Source organism: Maniola jurtina, chromosome 23 (genome assembly GCF_905333055.1).
Source record: "Maniola jurtina chromosome 23, ilManJurt1.1, whole genome shotgun sequence".
NCBI classification, from domain to species: domain Eukaryota; kingdom Metazoa; phylum Arthropoda; class Insecta; order Lepidoptera; family Nymphalidae; genus Maniola; species Maniola jurtina.
The window spans coordinates 7,318,592-7,341,060 of NC_060051.1; the positions used below are offsets into that span (position 1 = coordinate 7,318,592).

The window sequence follows — 22,469 nt, forward strand, 5'->3', positions numbered from 1 at the left end:
TGTTTTTTTTATTAAAACTGATTGGAAAGCGCTCTAAAGGGGTGCCGTGCGTACGTCGACGAGTGCCGGCACAGACGGGGTCCATACTTGTATAGTTTAACTAACTTGTTACAAATAACTACAAACTTGACATTGGCTAATCTTTGTAAAGCCAGAAGAGAGAAAAAAAAAATACCTTTCATAATGCTCCCTGAAGAAAGGGGTATTAGGTACTATATTTATGCAGCGTACAGACTGACGCAAGGTAAAATGCAATGTAACATGAAAAAAGTATTACATGAGTATATTATGTTCATAGCTTAGAACAACAAGTATAAATTAAAAATGTATAACACCCCCGACAAGTGAAGGTTACAGTAACTAGAAAAGAGCTGATAACTTTCAAACGGCTGAACCGATTTTCTTGGATTATAGCTAAGAACACTCTCAATCAAGCGACCTTTCAAACAAAAAAAAACTAAATTAAAATCGGTTAATTAGTTTAGGAGCTACGATGCCACAGACAGGTACACAGATGCACACGTCAAACTTATAACACCCCTCTTTTTGGTTCGGGGTTTAAAAAGAGGTATTGTACGAATAAATGCTACATAATATCATTACTTATATCATTTAATAATACGGTAAATATTATATTAGAATAAGAAATAGCAGTCCAATCCAAATAGTTTTCATTTGACGGGTTTATTTACAAGGATAAAACAACAAAATAAATAGAGATCGCCGCCATTTTAGTTGGAGGAGTGTGATTTGGCTCTCAAACTAAATACGCAGTCAGCGTTTAGAGTTCCGTTTACTCACAGCTTTGCTTTAGTTTCCGAACGCTGCTTCGAAATTTAAAAAGCTCTATGCTCTATGCTTTTTCTTTCCACCGCTTAATATAGATACATCTATTTTATTAATTTTCCGCTTTCTAAACCCCGACCCAAAAAGAGGGGTGTTATAAGTTTGACGTGTATATCTGTGTATCTGTCTTTGACATCGTAGCTCCTAAGCTAATTAACCGATTTTAATTCAGTTTTTTTTTGTTTGAAAGGTGGCTTGATCGAGAGTGTTCTTAGCTATAATCCAAGAAAATCGGTTCAGCCGTTTGAAAGTTATCAGCTTCTTTCTAGTTACTGTAACCTTCACTTGTCAGGGGTGTTATAAATTTTTAATTTACACTTGTTAAAATTAATTAATGACTAGATGGTGTTTGCGATTTCGTCCACGTGGATGTGCTTAAGGTTTATTAAAAGTCCCATGGGAACTCTTTGATTTTCCGGAACAAAAAGTTCGTCCGCAGATGCAAGTCTGAACCAAATTATGTCAAAATTGGTTAAACAGATGGACCGTGAAAACAGAACACTTTCGCTTTTATAATCATAAATTATATCATTCTCCATCTCAGCAGCTCTATAATTGGTGCTTTCTGGAAGGGAGCCTTCGGGCTTCGATCTCATTTGACATTGGTTGGTTCTACATTGCTGCTTCATCGAGTGATACAAAAATACTTTTTTCGTAGAAAACCTTCAATGGATTAAAAATAAATGTCAAATGAGCCCATGACAAGGGTTTAGGTAGACATGGCTTAAACACGAAAAGACAAGTTAATAAAGGTAAATAGTTATGGACTAAGAGCCAGCGCGTGCCAGACCTTAGTTATTTTATAAAAGCTGGAAGTTTCTCTACGTATTGTTTCCAGCACAGGGAGGAACGATCAGCTACTGTGAAGTTTGGATCATGGTGGCTTTGGGAGATAACAGATAACTTTGCAAGATTTGAGAGATAAGGTGTAAAAAAAATTACGTCAAAGTCAAAATACAGTCTAATTTTTTTATACTTTCGTAATAGTATTAGAAATCACTTCATACATTGCGAGACACTTAGTATCGTGGCAACCCTCTGCCAGACACCCTTAAACTTTAAAACTTTAAAGTTTGACAGAAGGTAAACCATGATACAAACTTCATAGTCGCTGATCGTTCCTCCCCATGTTGGGGGCAATACGCAGAGAAACTTTCAGCTTATATTAAATAACGAAGGTCTTTCACGCGCTGGCTCTCTCTCCATTATGTTCATCAAGTCAAATAACACGAGGTACCAACTAGCTACCACAAAGTATAACTTGACTCAGGAACTAGTGGCATTGTTGGTTGGGATCATGTTTACTTCGAGTTTTGTTTGCCTTACCGAACGCGAGCTTCCAAATTTAAAAGTCACCCTTCGCTACTGAATACAAATTCAAAATGGTCCATGCTTTACATACAACTATCAAATGGTCTATGCTTTACATACAACTATCTGTGGTAGTTTCAAGCAAATATCACTTGCTTTAACGGTGAAGAAACACATCGGGACTTCGTCTGTGTTCGTGTTAGCTGGCGGGCGTGCTCTGCCTTTTTGGAGTGTTTTCTTTTTAACTGACTGGAAAGCGCTCTAAGGGGGTGCCGTGCGTGTGTCGGCGAGCGCCGGCACAGACGGGGTCCATAGTCCATACTTGTATAGCTTAATTAACTTGTTACAAATAACTACAAACTTGACATTAGCTAATCTTTGTAAGGCCAGACGAGAAAAAAAAAAGAAAAACATCGTGAGGAAACCTACATGCCTGAGGCTGAGATCTACAGAGCGCACTTTGACTTAAGACACTGATAAAACGAACACTGGCGTAAATCCGTCTCTTTCCCACGACCCAAAAAGAGGGGTGCTATAAGTTTGACGTGTTTATCTGTGTATCTGTCTGTGGCATCGTAGCGCCTAAACGAATGAACCGATTTTAATTTAGTTTTTTTTTGTTTAAAAGTTGGCTTGATTGAGAGTGTTCTTAGCTATAATCCAAAAAAAATAGGTTCAGCCGTTTAAACGTTATCAGCTATTTTCTAGTTTTTAACCCCCGACCCAAAAAGAGGGGTGTTATAAGTTTGACGTGTGTATCTGTGTGTCTGTGTATCTGTGTATCTGTGTATCTGTCTGTGGCATCGTAGCGCCTAAACGAATGTACCGATTTTAATTTACTTTTTTTTGTTTGAAAGGTGGCTTGATCGAGAGTGTTCTTAGCTATAATCCAAAAAAATTGGTTCAGCCGTTTAAAAGTTATCAGCTATTTTCTAGTTTTCTTGTAGAAAAGAAGGTTAGATAACCCTTAGGTTCATAATATTCAAGTGTCAATTGACAAATGTCAAGCTGTCAAGATGGACGTTGCCTAGATATACATAATTATTTATTTGAAAATGATTTGTCGGGGGTGTTGAAAATTTTTAATTTACACTTGTTATCTTGTTACTTTTTAAATGAAACTTAAGTCAGAGCAAAGTCAAAGTACGCTCTAGGTATAGATCTCAAAATTCAAAATTCAAAATATTTTTATTCAATTAGACTTTTACAAGTTCTTTTGAATCGTCAAAAGCATCTACCACTGGTTCGGAATGCCTTTCCTACCGAGAAGAACCAGCAAGAAACTCGGCGGTTGCTCTTTTCAAAGATTTGATATACAATATTATGCCATGTATAAAAGCAATTGAAGTCCTGCGCATTGCTGGAGCGAATTGCAGGTCAACTCCACGCTTTTTTATCATTTACATAATCTTCGATAGTATAAGAAGATAGTATATCTCTCTGCTTGAGAGTTGTCCATAATGTTGTCAAAGCAAATACTGAACTGATTGAATGGCAAAATCGAAAGAATCTATTTGATAAATAAGACTACCGAGGGGCAATATTCCAAACGAATAAAAAACTAACGCGTAGCGATAGAATATATTTTATCGCGAATGAGTATGATATTCGCAACTGATATCGTGTGACGTGGAGCGTATCTTTGGCAAACGCCTCGTCAAATTTAAAAGCAATTCTAATAGAAAATGTATTGCTTGTTTTCTTCCATTTTTTTTAAATTACTATAATATTTTGTATTAAATATGGGGTTTAATGAAAATCTAATATCCTGAATATTTTTTTATATTGAATATGTACTATAGATAAATTATTTTTTGACACCACTACCACAGCTGCCGCACTAACCCGTTGTAGGTGAGCGCGGGTGACGTGCGATTGTGCGGGGCGTCCCCCCGCCTCGTACCCCGATTGCCATCTCAATCTGTCGCGTACTATAGGCTAATACGACTCCTATCAGGCTATGACGGCTCTTTTCGATTATTGTGCATTATTTTGTTTAGGAATCCGATAAACTTTATCAAATGTATATTTTCTATTTTATCAAACGCTAATATAGTGTTTCGGTGCCAAGTTAGGTACTATTTGTCACAATTCAGAGGACTTGGCCAGTTTCTTGGCATGCTCTCTTTTCTGCAGTCTAGACTTTTTTGATTGCGTCAGTAAACAAAAGTGAAATTTATTATTCTACTAGCTTTCGCCCGTTACTTCGTCCGGGGGACTTCACAAATTTAAACCCTTATTTTACCATCTTAGGGGGTGAATTTTCAAAATCTTTTCCTAGCGAATATCTAGGTCATAATAGCTATCTGCATTCACAGCCCGATCCGTTCAGTAGTTTGAGCTGTGCGTTTTCCTGTTAAGTTATACAGGGTGTTAGGTAATTAGTATATAACGACGACACGTACCCATGCTACTTTGATCTGATAAATACAATGCTGAAGTAAAATGACTAAATAAAATTATAAAAATTTCCATACAAAATATATTTTTTTATGACCAAGTTTTCATGGCCCTAATGTGCCCTTTAGTTTAGTTAGGGCACGTTAGGGTCATGAAAACTTTGACATTTTTTTTTTAAATTTTGTATGGAAATTTTTATAACTTTATTTCGTCATTATACTTCAGCATTGTGTTTATCAGATCAAAGTAGCATGGGTAAGTGTCGTCATTATATACTTATTACCAAATATCCTGTATATTTAGAAAGATATTATAAATATGCACGTGTGAAGCAAACGGATCGACGTAATTTTCTACATGGGTACCATTATTGTTATACTTTGTACCATTATTACGAGGTTTGACCGATTGACATCAGTTGAATAAAAATAAAAAATATTTAAACGAGTGTAAAACTTCTTTAAGAACTTTTTTTCTTTTACTCAATAATTGAAACCACTGTAACGAGCCAAGGTGCCCAGAACTTTAAGCACTCTTATTATTATTTAAACTATTAGATATTTATAATTCTATGCCTGAAGGTTAGATAGGGGTACTTAATTTAAAAATTTTGATTAAGTATTCACTAAGCGAATGAACTTAGACGCTGTGTTTAACTTTTGCCAAGTGTAGCCAATCCAATGGCGCCAAATGAATTATTAATTAGTTAATATTTGCCAAGTGACGGAGAAATGTCTCAGACATGCAAATTAAGCTTTGGGCAAAGTATTTCAAGTGTCAAAGACTTAGGTACGCTCGATTTGAATGACGCGAAAAGTCTATTTATTTTATATAACTTTTGCTTTTATGCGTACTCGTATATCTATGTGTTTTGTCTTCTTTGCAGTATTTTCAAATAAAATATTGTCTTGCGTTGGTGGTTTTATTTTATTACTTTTTTACACAGTATCGCGACTTCGTCCGCGTGGATTTAGATTTTTCAGATCCCGTGGGAACTTTTTGATTTTCCGGGATAAAAAGTAGCTTATGTCAGTTCCCGGGATATAAGCTAACCCTGTACTTACCGAATTTCGTCAGAATCGGTTATACTGTTGGGCCGTGAAAAGGTAGTAAACAGACAGATAGACAGACAGACAGATAGACAGATAGACAGACAGACAGACAGACACACTTTCGCATTTATAATATTAGTATGGAAAAGTATGGATTAGTATGGATAATGCAATAATTATAATGTCTGAGCACAGAAGGAATATTATGTATTATCGGTATTAGAATTTTTTTCCTTTACTTGTGCTATAGGTTTTTTGACAGATGCGAAGACCGACAGACATACAGACAACAAAGTGATCTTATAAGGGTTCCTTTTTCTTCTGATGAACGGAACCCTAAAAGCGATAGAGTTGTAGTAGGTGATGATGAAGATGAAATATTAAACAAAACTGTTTCATTTAATAAGTACAAATCTAATTATCATCAAAAAGCAATCGAGACACATAATAAAACAAGTCTAAATTAAAAATTTATAACACCCCCGACAAGTGAAGGTTACAGTAACTAGAAAAGAGCTGATAACTTTACAACGGCTGAACCGATTTTCTTGGATTATAGCTAAGAACACTCTCGATCAAGCCACCTTTCAAAAAAAAAAACTAAATTAAAAACAGTTCATTAGTTTAGGAGCTACAATGCCACAGACAGATACACACGTCAAACTTATAACACCCCTCTTTTTGGGCCGGGGGTTAAAAAGTAAAGGAAGAAGCATCGAAAACAAAACAACACCAAAATATAATTAATGCTAAAGTTTCCCAACGTAACATACAAAGTTACGTTGGAAATTAATTGGAATGAAACAATGATATTTCATTACACGGTACATCAAGGTGTAGAAATACGAAACTTCCGCATATTATTAATAACATCCATCAAATCAAAATTCCGGAACCGAAATGAAAATTGGACGAATAGAACTAATCCCAGTAATAAATATGGTCGCTTATCACACCACCACCTGTAACACCAATAAATTAACATTAATTGATTATTTATTGAACCGCTCTCTCGATCAATGGTTCGTTTTAATATTAGCTGACCCGTCGTGGCTTCGTTTGAGTGGAATTCTTGGAAATCGGCGAGGGGGGATTTCCAAAAAAAAGTGTGTCAGGTTTTTTTTGGAAATGTCTACCCCTCACCGATTTTCGTTTCCATTTTTGCCCGAAAGCCCAAATTTTAATTTTCATAGGTATAACTTCAAAAATATTACAACTTTCTTCCCCTAGTTAAACCCTTTAGGGGTGGAATTTCTAAAATCAAAATGTAACAACCCTGCAAACAGCTGATCGCGGGAATGAACTCATATAAAACTTCTGTGAAAACGTGAGGGACCGTTTGAACGTTTCATCAAATAATAGAGATACTAACAGATTTGGTACAGCCCTCATATTTTGTAAAGTTATATTACGACTAGCTTATGCTCGGGACGTCGTCCACATGGAGTATACAAATTTCAAACCCCTATTTTACCCTTTTATTGGTTGAATTTTCAAAAATCCGTTCTTAGCGGTGTCTACGTCATAATAGCTATCTGCATGCCAAACAGCCTGATCCGTCCAGTAGTTTGAGCTGTGCGTTGACAGATCAGTCAGTCAGCTTTTCCTTTTATATAATATGGGTTTTTAGGAATCCCGTGGGAACTCTTTGATTTTCCGGGATAAAAAGTAGTCTATATCCGTCCCCGGGATATAAGCTAACCCTGTACCAAGCGTCAGAATCGGTTAAACTGTTGGGCCGTGAAAAGGTAGCAGACAGACAGACAGACTTTCGCATTAGTCATATATAACAGACATTAGTATGGATTTAGATTTATCAAACACGAAGTAGAAATGGATATAAAGCGTCCGGTGTGACATACGGCCTTTCAATCATCAGTAAAGGAATTTATTAACCGAGTCAATTGCATTTCAGTGAAATGAAATGTATTGGAAACAACATGACAAGCGGATTGAATTTTGCGTTTGCTATACCTATTCATAATTATGAATATTGCCCTACTTTTGTGTTATACAGGGTGTGAACGATAGCAAAAACTTAGGGTTATTATTATTGTACCTAAACACAGTCCAATGCCAATAACTTGTAGTTTTAGTGAATTAGTATTTTTCAAACCCGCGTGCTAAACTACCCACCTACGACGTGGCATTGACCCCAAGTGGCCTATTTCAAGTTCGTTGACCGCTAGCGTCAGTCAGATGTTTTATTTCCCTTCCACCTATAATATGGGTACCTTCAAATCAAGGCTGAATAGGCAACTTCTAGGCAAGCGGGCTCCATCTTAGGCTGCATCATCACTTGTTAGCAAGTCTGATTGCAGCCAAGCGCTAGTCTATATAATTTTTTTTAAACTAGGGTATCACCACCATTTTGGCGGATTTGGATTTGTAGGTAAACCAAATCTCCTATTTCGTAGGTATTTTCCCTTGCAACTTACGAGCGACCGTGTACAGTAAATCAAGTGGCGTGAACACTGATATATTTTGCCTGCGAACCAATTTGTTCAGCGTAATATCAAATCAGCCAAAACTCTTGTCTTATTTGAAGAAATCGATACCAATGTAACGGTGGACAGGCGACATCAAGCGAGTCGCAGGGAGCCGCTGGATTTAGGCGGCGCAAGACCTCGATGTGTGGAAGTCCCTACAATTCAATTCAATTCAATTCAAATTATTTTTATTCAATTAAACTTTTACAAGTGCTTTTGAATCGTCAAAATAATCTACCACTGGTTCGGAATGCTGTTCCTACCGAGAAGAACCAGCAAGAAACTCGGCGGTTGCTCTTTTCAAGTGTACAATTTACAATAATATGCCTACAAGAGACCTTATGTGCAGCTGTGGATATCGGTTGATAATGATGATAATGATAACACATCCATATTACTTATTTATGGTAGGTCCATCCAACAGTGGAGGGGAAAACTGATGCCGGAAGAGCGTCCTATATCCTAGCGGTTCGGATTAGAAACGAGGAAGCAAATCGCTACGTACGTGTCTGAGGAATATCAAGTACGCACGGATGCAGACCTTGACGATGTCTTGCAGTTCGAAGGTAGAAAGGTGAAGAAGGAACCAGATCAATAAGCTCTTGTGCACACTATCCGATTTATATCCCGTAGGACGGCTAAACTACTAATTAGCGGAAAATTCTATAGGTATCCGAAATTTTCCATCTACTCCATTATTTTCTTTAATATAATCAATATCTGTAATCAAATCTAAAACTATTTTCGGAATTGAGATCTTTGAAGTTATAATAATAGGTAATCCAATAATTTTCTTTGAGTTACGATAATTTCTATCGAACTTCTAATTAGTACTGAAGCTGAAAACTTCGTTAGGCTTGATTGTACCTATAGAAATAGCCAAGATTATTATATAATGTTTATATAATATACTCCGGCCATAACTTAAATTGGTTTAATACGCTGTCATGTGACGGCACCCCTATAGAAGACATTTTTTGACGGTTTCAAAAACGTTTGAAGAGACGTTTCCCTAGCGTTCTCTATACAAACGTAGTTTAGTTCTAATACTTACCAAACATACTGAATCAAATTTTGAAGACACATTCTAGAAACAAAATCTGTGTCTGTGGTTTGCCAGAATTTTAAAAAAATGTGTACCTAAGTAGCTTGAACTTTGCCAGAATTGTCTAAAAAATTTGTAATTTGAACTTTGAAAGCTGAATAAATAAATAAGCCTTTTATATTCTCTCTTCATTTCACATTTGGTTTTTACATTATTATAACATTAAACAATTATTATTATTACTAACCTTACAATGTACCTCAATACGTCCGTGTACCTCAGTACGGGACCTCAATTGCTTTTATACATGGCATAATGTTGTATATCAAATCTTTGAAAAGAGCAACCGCCGAGTTTCTTGATGGTTCTTCTTAGTAGGAAAGGCATTCCGAACCAATGGTAGATGCTTTTGACGATTCAAAAGAACTTGTAAAAGTCTAATTGAATAAAAATATTTTGAATTTGAATTTGAATGTTTGAAAGTTACACGGGCTCAAATATTGCAATACGCACTTTAAAAAAGTCAAGACTATATTAATTTTTAGCTAACATCTCTACAAAATTGTATTGAGTAGGTTCAAGTCTTCAAGATTACAATACAACAATTGAGGCCCTTGTTCCATAATATAAGATTTTGCTTCCAAATGTCCCACACAACATACAAAGGTAATTGTGACTATGAATCAATCCTATCTCGATATTGGACGGTCTCGAAACGAATCATTGCGATATCTTCAAATTGTTCGACATACATTACTGCAGAAGCTCTTGAGTGAACTGAGTCTTTTTTGTGTACGAGTATCTACATGTCACTGTATCTATTTACCTCTTCTCCGCTGTCTAAGATTGTTTCGAACAAAGATGGCTTGATGGGCATTTTATTACACTTTGAAATCGACGTAAAACGATGGTAATTGTTTCTGGTAATTAATGAATTTACACTTTTAAACTTTACACATTTAAACTTATACCTATCGGATGAAGTTACGTGCAAAATCTAGAAGCGCATAGCTCGACGTTGCATCCAGCTTTCAAGATTAGTCTATTTCAATGTACTTAAAAATTGCATCATTATTGATGACCTAGCAAAAAAATCTTACTCATTTCAGCATTCAATCAAATGGCCAAGTATATTCAAAATGGCTTATTTTATGGGTAAAGAAGTTTAATAAATGCACTTTCTGTACAATTACGTCACAATTAAAAAAACTAATTACCACTACTAAAAAAAACTAATGAAAAATCTTTTGGCTTTAAGATAGACTATTTTTTCTTTATGGTTTCCCTCATTTCTAAGGGTCGTAACCCCTTTACATTAATCACTTTATTGTAGAGGTTTTTTTTGGGATAATTACATAACTACCAAATCCTTCAGCATACATTAAATAAATAATCAACGTTTTTAATTCGGTTATAAACTTAGCCAAGCAATGGATGGCAAAGTCAGAATTAAAGTCAATTTTCAAAGTTATAGGGTAAAGGTGCTAGAACGGGGGTATCGGCAAATGATAGTTTAGGGGGTAATATTCGGAATTCCGGCCAATTCCTCTATAGGCTTTATGGGTTGCGAATGTGACGCAGGCTTGTTTTGTTACCGTGATATATTAGAATCGTTCGTATAGTAATTGACAGCAGGAGCCCTAGCGCAACCAACGCGACAATGTTTTTATAGTATCTCTAGAGAAGAAAAGGAACCGTTATAGCACCAATCAAGTAGAGCTGCCTGAGCGCAGCTAATTGAGCGGGACAAGGACAACGCCATAAGTAATTAAATAAATAAATGCGAGCGTCGATAAATTGATAGCGGCAAGTAGTGCGAGTGTCTTCTTATGTACTTATCTGTTTGTATTTTTATTCAATTGCAGTGTTTGATTGAATAAAGGTCATTTTTAGGGTTCTGTACCTCAAAAGAAAACGGAACCATTATAGGATCACTTTGTTGTTTGTCTGTATGTCTGCCCGTCGTCCTTCCGTCGTGTCTATAATTCGTGTGTATGACTCTAGAATTTATTTCTAGAATTTTTTTTTTTTTCTAGAATATGATGATTTTCATGAGTCATGAAATTTGGCAGGTAGGTAGGTCTTATAGTACAAATAAAGGAATAAATCTGAAAACCGTGAATTTGTGGTCACATCATTAAAAAAAAAAATTAAATGTGTTTCAATTTTCCAAGTAAAATGACTATACCAAATGGGGTATCATATGAAAGGGCTTTGCCTGTACATCCTAAAACAGATTTTTATTTATTTTTATGCATAGTGGTTTTTGATTTATCGCGCAAATTGTCGGAAAAATTACCCGAGTACGGAACCTTCGGTGCGCGAGTCTGACTCGCACTTGGCTGATTTTTTTTTAAATATTATTTAGTAATAGTTAGTATTCAGTGTTGTGACAATACATTTTAACCAATGGTGAAAGAGTGTCGGCCAATCAGAGGTGATAGTGTACCATCAAACTATGGCGGTAACCGGCCTGGTTTTGCTAGGGCTGCTGGTGATTTATAATAGTCTGTGGTGTGATGAGTTGGCTGTTAAAATTCCCGGTGGGGTCGTGTTATACGTTTAGTACTTTTAAGGCTTGGTCAAACATAACGCTTGGCGGCGGGGTACGAAGGTAGTGTCTAACGCGGCCCGAGAGATTAGAGAGAGCAGTTCAGACTTAATCAGTGCGCAAAAGCTTATTGTCTGTCCATGCCCTTACTTTTGTCAGTTAAAAAACCTTGCAAAAGTTGAATTTGAAGTCTGATCAACCAAGTATTGTCCTTAACGTAGCTGCATTATCCTGAGTAAAGTGAAGCTTAGAAAAGGAGAAAATTAAGCACTATTGACTGCTCTGTGCAAACACAATCAACTCCGGAAAGATGCTCCTGTACCACCTACCTTCCTGTGGAAAAACGGTTGAACTCTATCTAGTAAGGTCGCATCCATTGCGGGAAATGTTACGTTGTTAGTTGGAAAAGTTGGAGCTAAAACAGCAATGAATGTTAAATGTGTAGATGGTGAAGAGGTGGATAATGAAAGTAAGTAGCGCGTAATAGAAGAGGACCTAATAAGTGTACGTGGACCATTGATATAAAATATTTCTAGGTAAACAATTAGTAGTCAAGAAAGATATTGTGTTTGAAGAAGAAATATGAATCATATTACTTTTTCGATCAGTGTGTAAGTGGAAAAAATGTTTAAAGTGATACCTTTTTCGTTAATTTGCATTGCTTTAATTAACATGGTAGGTATTTAATAGAAAATGTCAAATGAACGAGTTGTTGCTATGAATGGTTAATTGCTCAAAAATTTAGCGCTGTGTGCAAATGTTTATGTATAAAATACCCACTGCCCGGCTAGCATGGGCAGTAGATATAAATTATATCCCCCGATTATATCCACTGATGTCATACAAATCAGTGGATATAATCGAGGATATAATTGTTATCTGCTGCCCATGCTAGCCGGGCGGGAGTATATCGCTTATTGTAGAAATATTGCAGAAGTTATTTTGTAAACTAAAAGCTATGTTCCTATGCAAAAAAAGTAAATGCGAAAGTGTGCGTGCGTGTAAACTGTTTTTGTTTGTCTAGTACCTTAATACCGTAATATTGATTGGTGCAGTTTTTCCGTAATCGATCAAAGTGCCTAGACCACTATTATTTGTTCCATTCTCACGACTCTGTGTATCGTTGATTTATCTATATCATTAACCAAACATTGTTAGAGAGAATCCAAAGTGGCAATGTGCTCGTTGAAATCAATATAAATGAAGGTAGTTTTCTAAATGGAGCCAACTATCAAAGCATAAGCAATATGCGTTGCATAGTTGTAACCCAGTTGAGACAGTAATTAAAACATTCCCTAGTCTTTATATGAAGACTAACTTTGCAACATTTCATATCTAGGCCGGCATCAGGGTTGTCACCAGCTATATGACATCTATACAGGATTTGTAATAAGTGCTTCAAAAGCAGCCCGAAAATAAGAGCAAAATGACCTCATTTCAAATTAGTATTCACAATCGTTATTCAACTTTATGTTCAAGTTTTCAGGTTTATAATAAACTAAGACTAATAATATAATAACTTCTCCTTTCAGCAAAGGTTGCCTGGTAGAGATTGCTCCAAGCAATAAGGCCGCCTTTGCACACAATTGTTTTTTTTTCTGTTTTCTTCTTACTGTGTTGTTATCCTTATATGTGTTTTTGTGTGCAATAAAGAGTTTCTATCTATCTATCTAAGTTAACCCTCGTAGCTTTAGTTTTAAGTTACGTAATTAATTATCACCACTATATCGTACAAAAACAATTTCGACCATCAAAAGGAGTACAATTGTACCTACTTTGAATAAATGATTTTGACTTTGACTTTGACTTTGAAACTGAAGTACATAGATGTGTATATGCGTGCAAACCTGGCCACTTGAGCGATGACACTTCGCTCGTGATCTGTCATCTATACCTACTATTCTACATCAATGCTTGACACCTAATGTGGTGGCGGCGATTTTTGAATAGCGATGATGGCGCAGTGGTTAAGAAGTCCGCCTGCTGGGAGGTCGGAGGTTCGACTCCTTGCACGCAGCGGTAACTTTTTGAAGTTATTTTTTCATGTTCTATAATAAACTGAAGTCGTTGTTATAACAAAACTTTTCTCTACTTTTCGGAATAAGAAACATTCATGTGTTTATGTGTGCAAATCTGGCCACTTAGTGCTGTCATATTATTGTTCGTGAGCTGTCGTCTATGATTAAATCCTACTAGCTGATGCCCGCGACTTCGTTCGCGTGGATATATGTTTTTTAAGAGTCCCCTGGGAACTCATTGATTTGTTAACCCTTTCACCCAAATCCGTCCGGTAGTTTTTGCGTGAAAGACTAACCAAACATACACACATATTATACACATACACACATACACATAAACTTTCGCCTTTATAATATTAGTGTGAAGTGTGCTAGTGTGATGTGAAGTGCGAAGTGTGATTTATAGTAGGACTAGGTCATTGACAAAGGACTGTTCTAGGCATTCGTCAAACGTGGGCAGCCCTATCAACTCATATGCCCCATAAGGAGTATCCATATTTCTCCTATATTGAGCGTACATGCTTTTTACTTACTAGATATGATAAGCACGTCCGGTTTGGCCATGGTTGCCTTTATTGTATGGGAGTTGGTTATTTACCTGAAAGAAAACAAAAATGTTATTAATTTCTGAGAATATTGCACAAAAAGTAATATGAGCTTTACTTAGTATGTTACTTTCAAATATATTTTACCTACAAGTTTTTTGAAAGTTACCTATATCTTTCTATTTTATGCATATATGTAGTAACTTACAAAGGTATTTACCACTTAGTAGTTGAAAAGAGTGATGAAAAGATATATAAAAAACGTGAAAATCAAACATATTTCATATCGTTGTATGTATATGGTTTAATTATATTTTTCCATAAGAACTCTCGATTTTCCGGGATAAAAATGTCATTCCCTAGGATGCAAGCTATCTCTGTAACTTTCGTCAAAATCGGTAAAACAGAAAATCGGTAGGTACATGCTAGAAAAGCTACACACACACAGACAGACAGACACACTGTCACAGTATCATATTAGTTTAGATATGGATACTGTGAATAGAGAGTAGAAACAATAAAAGGAACTATCAAAATTGGGTCCGAGAATCGAACTCAGGACCTCCCTCACTTAAATAAGACCAGACCATTCACTATTGCGTCAGAGTGGTTCTAAAATCAGAGTCGTCTTAAGCATAATGTTCCCACTAGATTACAACATGGGGTTATTCAAGGGGCAGACCAACAAATTCCTGAAAGGCCGGCAACCCATCAGCGATACCTCTGCTGCTGCAAATGTTCATGAGCGGCGGTAATCACTTAACATCAGGTGACCCGTCTGCTCGTTTCCCCTCTATATTTTATTTAAAAAAAAAACATATAGGAACCTAACGAAAACATAATCAAACTTAAGAGTATCCATAAATACACACATTTACATAAAACTCATAAAAATCTATCAATTTAGCATTTTAAAGTAAACACAATCGTTTTGTTTCTGCATTTAAGTGTTAACACGCGAAATTTATGAAAATCAAATCGCTTTGAATGTTATTATTATGGAAATTCCATTTTAATTTGAATATTGTTTATAGTCATTTTGATAAATTATACTACATTTTGTTTGATTTAATTGAATTGGTTCGAGCATGGCGCTTTTTCCAATTTTACATTAATTTTATTGTGATAATTTGAGATTCATATTTCATTCAGAGAAGAGCCGCGATAGCCTAGTGGTTAAAACGTCCGCCTTCTTTACAGGAGGTCGGAGGTGCGATCCCCGGCAGGCACGTCTAACTTTTCAGAATTGTGTACGTTAATGTCACTTGCTTTAACGGTGAAGGAAAACATCGTGAGGAAACCTGCATGCCTGAGAGTTCTCCATAATGTTGTCAAAGTTATATGCATTGTACAGTCTGCTAATCCGCATTTGGCCAGCCTCATTCTAAGAGGAGACCTGTTCTCAGTAGTGGGCCGGCAATGGGTCAATCATGATGGTGATGATGACGATGATGATTTCATTCGCATAAAACAATGCCGTTTGTAGATTTTTTGCATGCATATCCTAGTTAAAGACCTAGAGAGAGACATAGGCTACATTTTATCCCGCAAAATAAACAGTTCCCACGAGATTTTTAAAAACCTAAATCCATGTAAAGTCAAGGGGATCAGCTAGTAGATCGATGAATCACCCACTGCGCAAGTACAAGCTTATTTTTGGTGACATCAACTGTAACCTATTCGTGATTTATTTTTAAACTAGCTGATGCCCGCGACTTCGTTCGCGTGGATGTAGTTTTTTAAAAATCCCGTGGGAATTCTTTGATTTTCCGGGATAAAAAGTAGCCTATGTGCTAATCCAGAGTATAATCTATCTCCATTCTACACACACACACACACACACACATACAAACTTTCGCCTTTATAATATTAGTGTGTTAAAAAAAGCAATTATCGTAGTTTCCACTAAAAAGGTCTTAAACACACAAACAACCGAAATCAGCAAAGTGATGTATCCGGCCCGCCTCATGCAATAAAACTCCACGGCAATTCACATTTGAATTCTTTCCCGGGGTGTAGAGTCACCATGGATTTTGGAAAACCAGGAATCCGATTTCACTCGTATCGATTTTATATTTCTATTTTTGTACTACCTGCGGGGTGATTCGCTAACTCAGTGATCAACACTAAATGATAGCCATCAAACTCGTTTAACATTGCTGCTTCAATGAGTGATATTAAAATACTCTTTCCTGGAAAACCTTCAATGGATGACTCGTAAACGACGGTACACACTGTACGTTGCGGTCGAATTGAGCACCTTTTCTGGTTTGTTCATACGTGTGCTTGTGTAACACGCATGCAGTTCATGCATGCTTCTAAAAACGTTGGCTCATTTCCATTCTATAGAAGTCGTTGCCTAACAATAGTTTTCCTCCCCACTTTTAATATGGATACCTTTAAATCAAGAGTGATTAGGCATCTTCTAGGCAAGCGTGCTCCATCTTAGGCTGCATCATCACTTACCAGGTCTGGTTGCAGCCAAGCGTTAACCTATAAATTTAAAAAAAAATTAGTCCTTGGAAAAATGTTCATTATGGCTACCCTAACCTTATACGATAAAATTGCAATTTTATCTCACTATTAGTTTGTTCCAGTGCTGTTCAGTGGGCTTTACGCTAAATTGTATGAAAGTAATGTTTATTGTTAAACTGTGGACTGTATATTGTAATCATAGAGTTTCATAAAACAAAGGCATCGTCGCTTCCACGAATACTGGTCTAAAGTTCTGAGTTCTGTGGTACACGTATACAACTTTATTATTACAAAAAAGGGGTGTTATAAGTTTGACGTGTGTATCTGTGTATCTGTCTGTGGCATCGTAGCTCCTAAACTAATGAATCGATTTTAATTTAGTATTTTTTGTTTGAAAGGTGGCTTGATTGAGAGTGTTCTAAGCTATAATCCGAGAAAATCGGTTCAGCCGTTTGAAAGGTATCAGCTCTTTTCTAGTTACTATAACCTTCACTCGTCGGAGATGTTATAAATTTTTAATTTACATGAAAGGAAAGTATTTTAAGATTTTCACCAGTAGATTAGTACTGTTCACAGATAGCTGCGTAAATTTTATTCTGAACCATGATTATGAACGAAATAATCAAAAAACATACTTCTCACTATAGACTCTGTTAGTAATAAGTAGTTGAGATATTTCTAAGATAACAATGCGGTAGAATCCAAGATCCTCTCGCATACAACGGTAAAAAATCTTATCTGTAGATTATTGCGAAGGTACGGCGTAACAAACAAACAGATCGATATAAAACTTGTTCAATAATGACCTGTTAGTGTCGAATAACATCGATAAAGTTAGCGAGCGATATACAGGTTCTTAAACTTCTTAGCGACGACGGAAACTTTCTATGCGCGAACTTTATTCAAGCACACGGTTCCGTAGGTATTCGATAAAATTACTATCATGTTATTTGAACCTCTAGTGGTTTTAAGTCCCTGCTCTCAATAAAATCGTCTCTAAAGCACTAAAATCATAGCTTTTTAAATGGTATTATTTTAATTATCCTATAGGTAGGTACATTAAATCAAAATTTCATCAGTCGATTTATTTTATTTTATTTTTTATCTTACAATTTTTAGTGGTCTCTGTGTTAAAATATCTTATGCTTGTTTAAAAACCTACAGTTTACTAAGCTATTACACCGATCGCTAGTAATTCACTCTAATCCGTTGGGGAGGTCCATCATCTATTTAAAAATATATTATACTAGCGACCCGCCCCGGCTTCGCACGGGTGGACATTTATTTTTTCTATTTTCCGGGATAAAATATAGCCTATACGGATTCGGAAGAATCCCTCTAAGTAATGGTAAAAGAAATTTTGAAATCGGTCCAGTAGTTTTTGAGCCTATTCAATACAAACATACAAAAATACAAAGGTTTCCTCTTTATAATATTAGTATAGATATAGAAAAATATATAAATCTATCAAAGATATTCATCAAATCTTCACCAAAAGTTGGAACCACCTGGGAAATAAACCTCCAAACAAAAAATTGTTTTCAAAATCGGTCCAGGCATCTTCGAGTGATCAGGGAACATACATTAAAAAAAAGTTTCCGACGAATTGAGAACCCTCCTTTTTTGAAGTCGATTAAAAACACAAAGATTTTCCCTTTGCAGTGTGAAACTCTGCTTAAGCTGTAAGTATTCTAGTTAATACATTCTGATAAAAAATTGCTGCACTATTTACATAACTGTGACGAAATAATACCACATTGGCAAACTTTTATAATTCTACTAAACTTAGGTAACCGTTTTATCATTTGGAATACAGAACCCTAATACAGCTCGACAAATAAGATCACCGGCTTGCAAACTAGTCGTCAGTAATAGACTTAGCCGGGATCAGAGTGGAAGTTAGAAGTCTGCGACTGAGTCTGACTAGGTCAGGAATAAAATGACACCTGCAAGGAAAAACATCGTAACTCACTTTTTGCGATTTACAAATTGTTAGTATTCAAGAAATGTTTTTTTTAAAGGTTTCATACCTACCTCAAGAGGAAAAATCACTGGCTGTCTGTCTGTCCGTCTGTCTGTCTGTCTGTCGTGTCTGTCAACAAAAAATAATCAAAACCTACTTATAGGAAACTCCCCTTTGACCTCGAATCATCGGTAGGTGTAGTTAGGTTTAGTTTTTTTGTGTATAGTTCCACAAACCACAAAATCACAGTTTTCGGATTTTTTCTTTTACTTTGCTACAAGACCTACTTGCCTGCGAAATTTGATGATTTTAGATCAACGGGAAGTACCCTATAGGTTTTCTTGACAGACGGACAGACAGACAAATAGAAAAATAGACAGACAACAAAGTGATTCTCTAAGGGTTCCGTTTTTCCTTTGGAGGTACGGAACCCTAAAAATTTTATTGGATTACACGTATCTCTCTTTTAATTAGAAAAACCTAGTAGGGTGATTAGGTGTGTAGATAATAAATAAAGCTCGCGTCAAGCAGGCGTGTGGGCGGTATATTTTATCGCGCGGGTTTGAACGCACGATCCGCGACGAATCATGAATCACTGCTCACTACACGCAATGCTATTTGTGTCGGCCATATATCTACCGAATTTCGATGCGTGTTTTTTTGCGTTTTGGGAACTCTTATGCACACTAATATTATTATGAGAAAGTATGTATGTCTGTCTATAACCTTTCCACGGCCCATCCGTAAGGACATATGTTACTTTTTATCCTGGAAAAAAAGCATGAAAAAAAATGTGTTGTTTCTTGTATGATGGTACGGAACCCTTCGTGTACGAGTCCAAATCGCACTTGACCGATTTCTTTATCTACGGTTCTTGAGAAAGAAAATGAGTTTTTTAAAGAAAAAGAACCCCGATCGTATCGTCTCAATAACGGTCGGATGAAATATTGGGACGTGAAATGCTTCGGAAAATTAGTCTCAAATCCTGGAATAAGTGGAAAGATGAGCTGATATCGAACAGCTTTTATGTGTCGTGGGCTTAAGGGTTCTTTTAGACGGGCCACATCACGCGGCACAAAATACAGGGTGTAACCAGAACGCAAAAACTTAGCGTTATTATATACTACCTTAACACAATCCAACGCCATTGACCATTTGCCTTATCTTCTAGTTTTAGTGATTTAGTATTTCTCGATTGTATAGCGTGCAAAACTCGGATTAATGCTTAACCTACAACGTGGCATTGACTTCGAGTGACCTATTTACAGAACGTTCATTGAACTCTAGCGTCAGTCAGATGTTTTATTTGCAATATATTTTGAACTTTAAAAAAAAAAAGGATTTAAAAAAAAAACTAGTTCTATCTCTAATGCAATATTATATTTAGTGTGTAGCCAATACCGCAACAACGCAACATAAGGCAGCTGCAATGATAGATACGAACACTTCCTGACAACATTTTCACACTAAGTCGAGTTTGTTGTGTGGTCCGTCTAAATAGACACTTAGAGGTCATATTTGCTTTGGGTAAATGTCGTTATTTATTGTGTACTGGACTTAGCCAATGTTTTTTTGCCATTCAAAATTGGGAGCTTTGTAAATATGCCCTAATTCTGAATGGTCCATAAACTTGTACGCGAACTTCGATATTTTCGAATTGTCTATTACAACATGCATAACCTTTGTTGTAATAATAATTTGTTTAAATGATTTTGACTTTGACTTTGACTTAGCTCTAGTCAACTAGCTGATTTGCCTCGGCTTTGCATGGGTGGCCTAACAATTTCTGTGTACTATCACTAACCTTTTTTCGCGATTTTGTCCACGTGGACTTTTTATGGATCGCGATGAAAATTATCAAAATGCTTTCTTAATTTTTTTTTCTTATTCAGATACAAGTCAGTATTTGACTGTAATGTAGTTTTTTATCTAACCCATACCCCTTTGGTTTATACACGGCATTGGACCGGAACGCTAAAAATCGTTTGGAGGCACGGCTTTGCCGGTAGGGTAGTAATCAGCCACGGCCGAAGCCTCCCACCAGACATAGTAAGGGTTTACATACTCAGTCTAGATAATTGAGAATCTTAAATTTCTACACCCAGCAGTTTTAACTTACGTTGATATGTCAGTTAGTCAGTCAATCCTGATATTATGTATACCTACAGATATCTCTGCGCAAATATTTTGATGATAAACTCAGCTAAATTAACTAACAACTCACATAAATTTTTCAAAGACTAGAGAATAATAATGTAGATACCAAAATTTAAAAATCTTTATATATCCTAGGACCCGTTAACATACGAAACTTTTCCACTCAAAAGCGGAATCTTCCAAGAAGTCTCTCTAAAAATGGTCATATATCACCCGAGAAATCGAATTAGGACTCGCTTTAGATCTACCAAGAGTCTGATAACGACTGGGCCTCGTCATCTGCGGCCACTCGCGGCTTGGAACCTCGCCAGGGCACGGAGAGTGGGCCTTAACACTGTTTCCTTCACTCAGATACTTGCGACAACTTGTCTTAACGTTGTCTTAAGCATTTCTAACAAATAAAAGTATGAGAAATTACAGGAAATTATGGATTTACTCTGGATCTACCAAGAGTCTGATAACGACTGGGCCTCGTCATCTGCGGCCACTCGCGGCTTGGAACGTCGCCAGGGCACGGAGAGTGGGCCTTAACACTGTTTCCTTATGCAATATGCCCTATATGCAACGAGTAACAAGTGTAAATTAAAAATTTTCAACACCCCCGACAAATCATTTTCCAATAAATAATTATGTATATCTAGGCAACGTCCATCTTGACAGCTTGACATTTGTCAATTGACACTTGAATATTATGAACCTAAGGGTTATCTAACCTTCTTTTCTACAAGAAAACTAGAAAAGAGCTGATAACTTTTAAACGGCTGAACCGATTTTCTTGGATTATAGCTAAGAACACTCTCGATCAAGCCACCTTTCAAACAAAAAAAAGTAAATTAAAATCGGTTCATTCGTTTAGGCGCTACGATGCCACAGACAGATACACAGATACACAGATACACAGATACACAGATACACAGATACACAGATACACAGACACACAGATACACAGATACACACGTCAAACTTATAACACCCCTCTTTTTGGGTCGGGGGTTAAAAATAACCTCAGGTCATGACTTAAAACTAATCACAAAAGTGATACGGTATGATTTTTTACGTTTCTTTTGTTTTGCTTGTATATTAAAAAACTCACCAATAGATATGTTTTCACATGTTGTAATATTTTTTACTGCACAGTGACTGTCTTCGGCTTGCACCATGTCGGTCTGCCAGTACCAAGTAGGTGTTCTGCCAAACAGGATTTTCAGATACAGGGTCCCTATTCCAGCTACTCGTACTTGGGACAGTCGATCACTACAGCTACGTGTCTTGCTTGCTTTCAGCTTATAGATAGCTAGAGAAAATGATAAGAAACTGACTGGTTCACATCTGAATGGGTCTAGAAACTTGAGACTTTAAAGTTAAGTTATCTCTATGATGTAGATCTCCACTAACTAATTCCGCCGCAGCGACTCTATTTTAAAATAAAATATTGGAATATTGCACAATTTATCATTCGACGAAAGTCGTCTCCGAGGAAAGCCACCTTAAGCAGTGTCAACGTGTAATGGATACATTTAACAGGAAGTTGCAATTTATGCACGAATCCTAGCATAAATTCTGCAGAAACACTAAATCCGGACCCAACTGCCATCGTTTCTCATATTGAAAAGCGGA

General features: G+C 36.4%; 1 protein-coding gene and 2 long non-coding RNA genes across 3 annotated transcripts in view; 1 reads left to right on the forward strand and 2 right to left on the reverse strand.

Moving 5' to 3' along the window:
- Positions 1-22,469, reverse strand: part of LOC123877398 — a 757,955-nt gene that overhangs the window by 214,445 nt on the left and 521,041 nt on the right. The gene's annotated exons all lie outside the window — the stretch shown is intronic.
- LOC123877417 lies at positions 1,615-13,110 on the forward strand. The gene is made up of 3 exons (XR_006798583.1): positions 1,615-1,627; positions 1,927-1,929; positions 13,057-13,110. It is a non-coding gene; the product is annotated as an uncharacterized LOC123877417 (long non-coding RNA).
- Positions 13,522-21,674, reverse strand: LOC123877420. The gene is made up of 3 exons (XR_006798586.1): positions 21,664-21,674; positions 14,979-14,983; positions 13,522-13,607 (listed from the first exon to the last, which is right to left on the reverse strand). It is a non-coding gene; the product is annotated as an uncharacterized LOC123877420 (long non-coding RNA).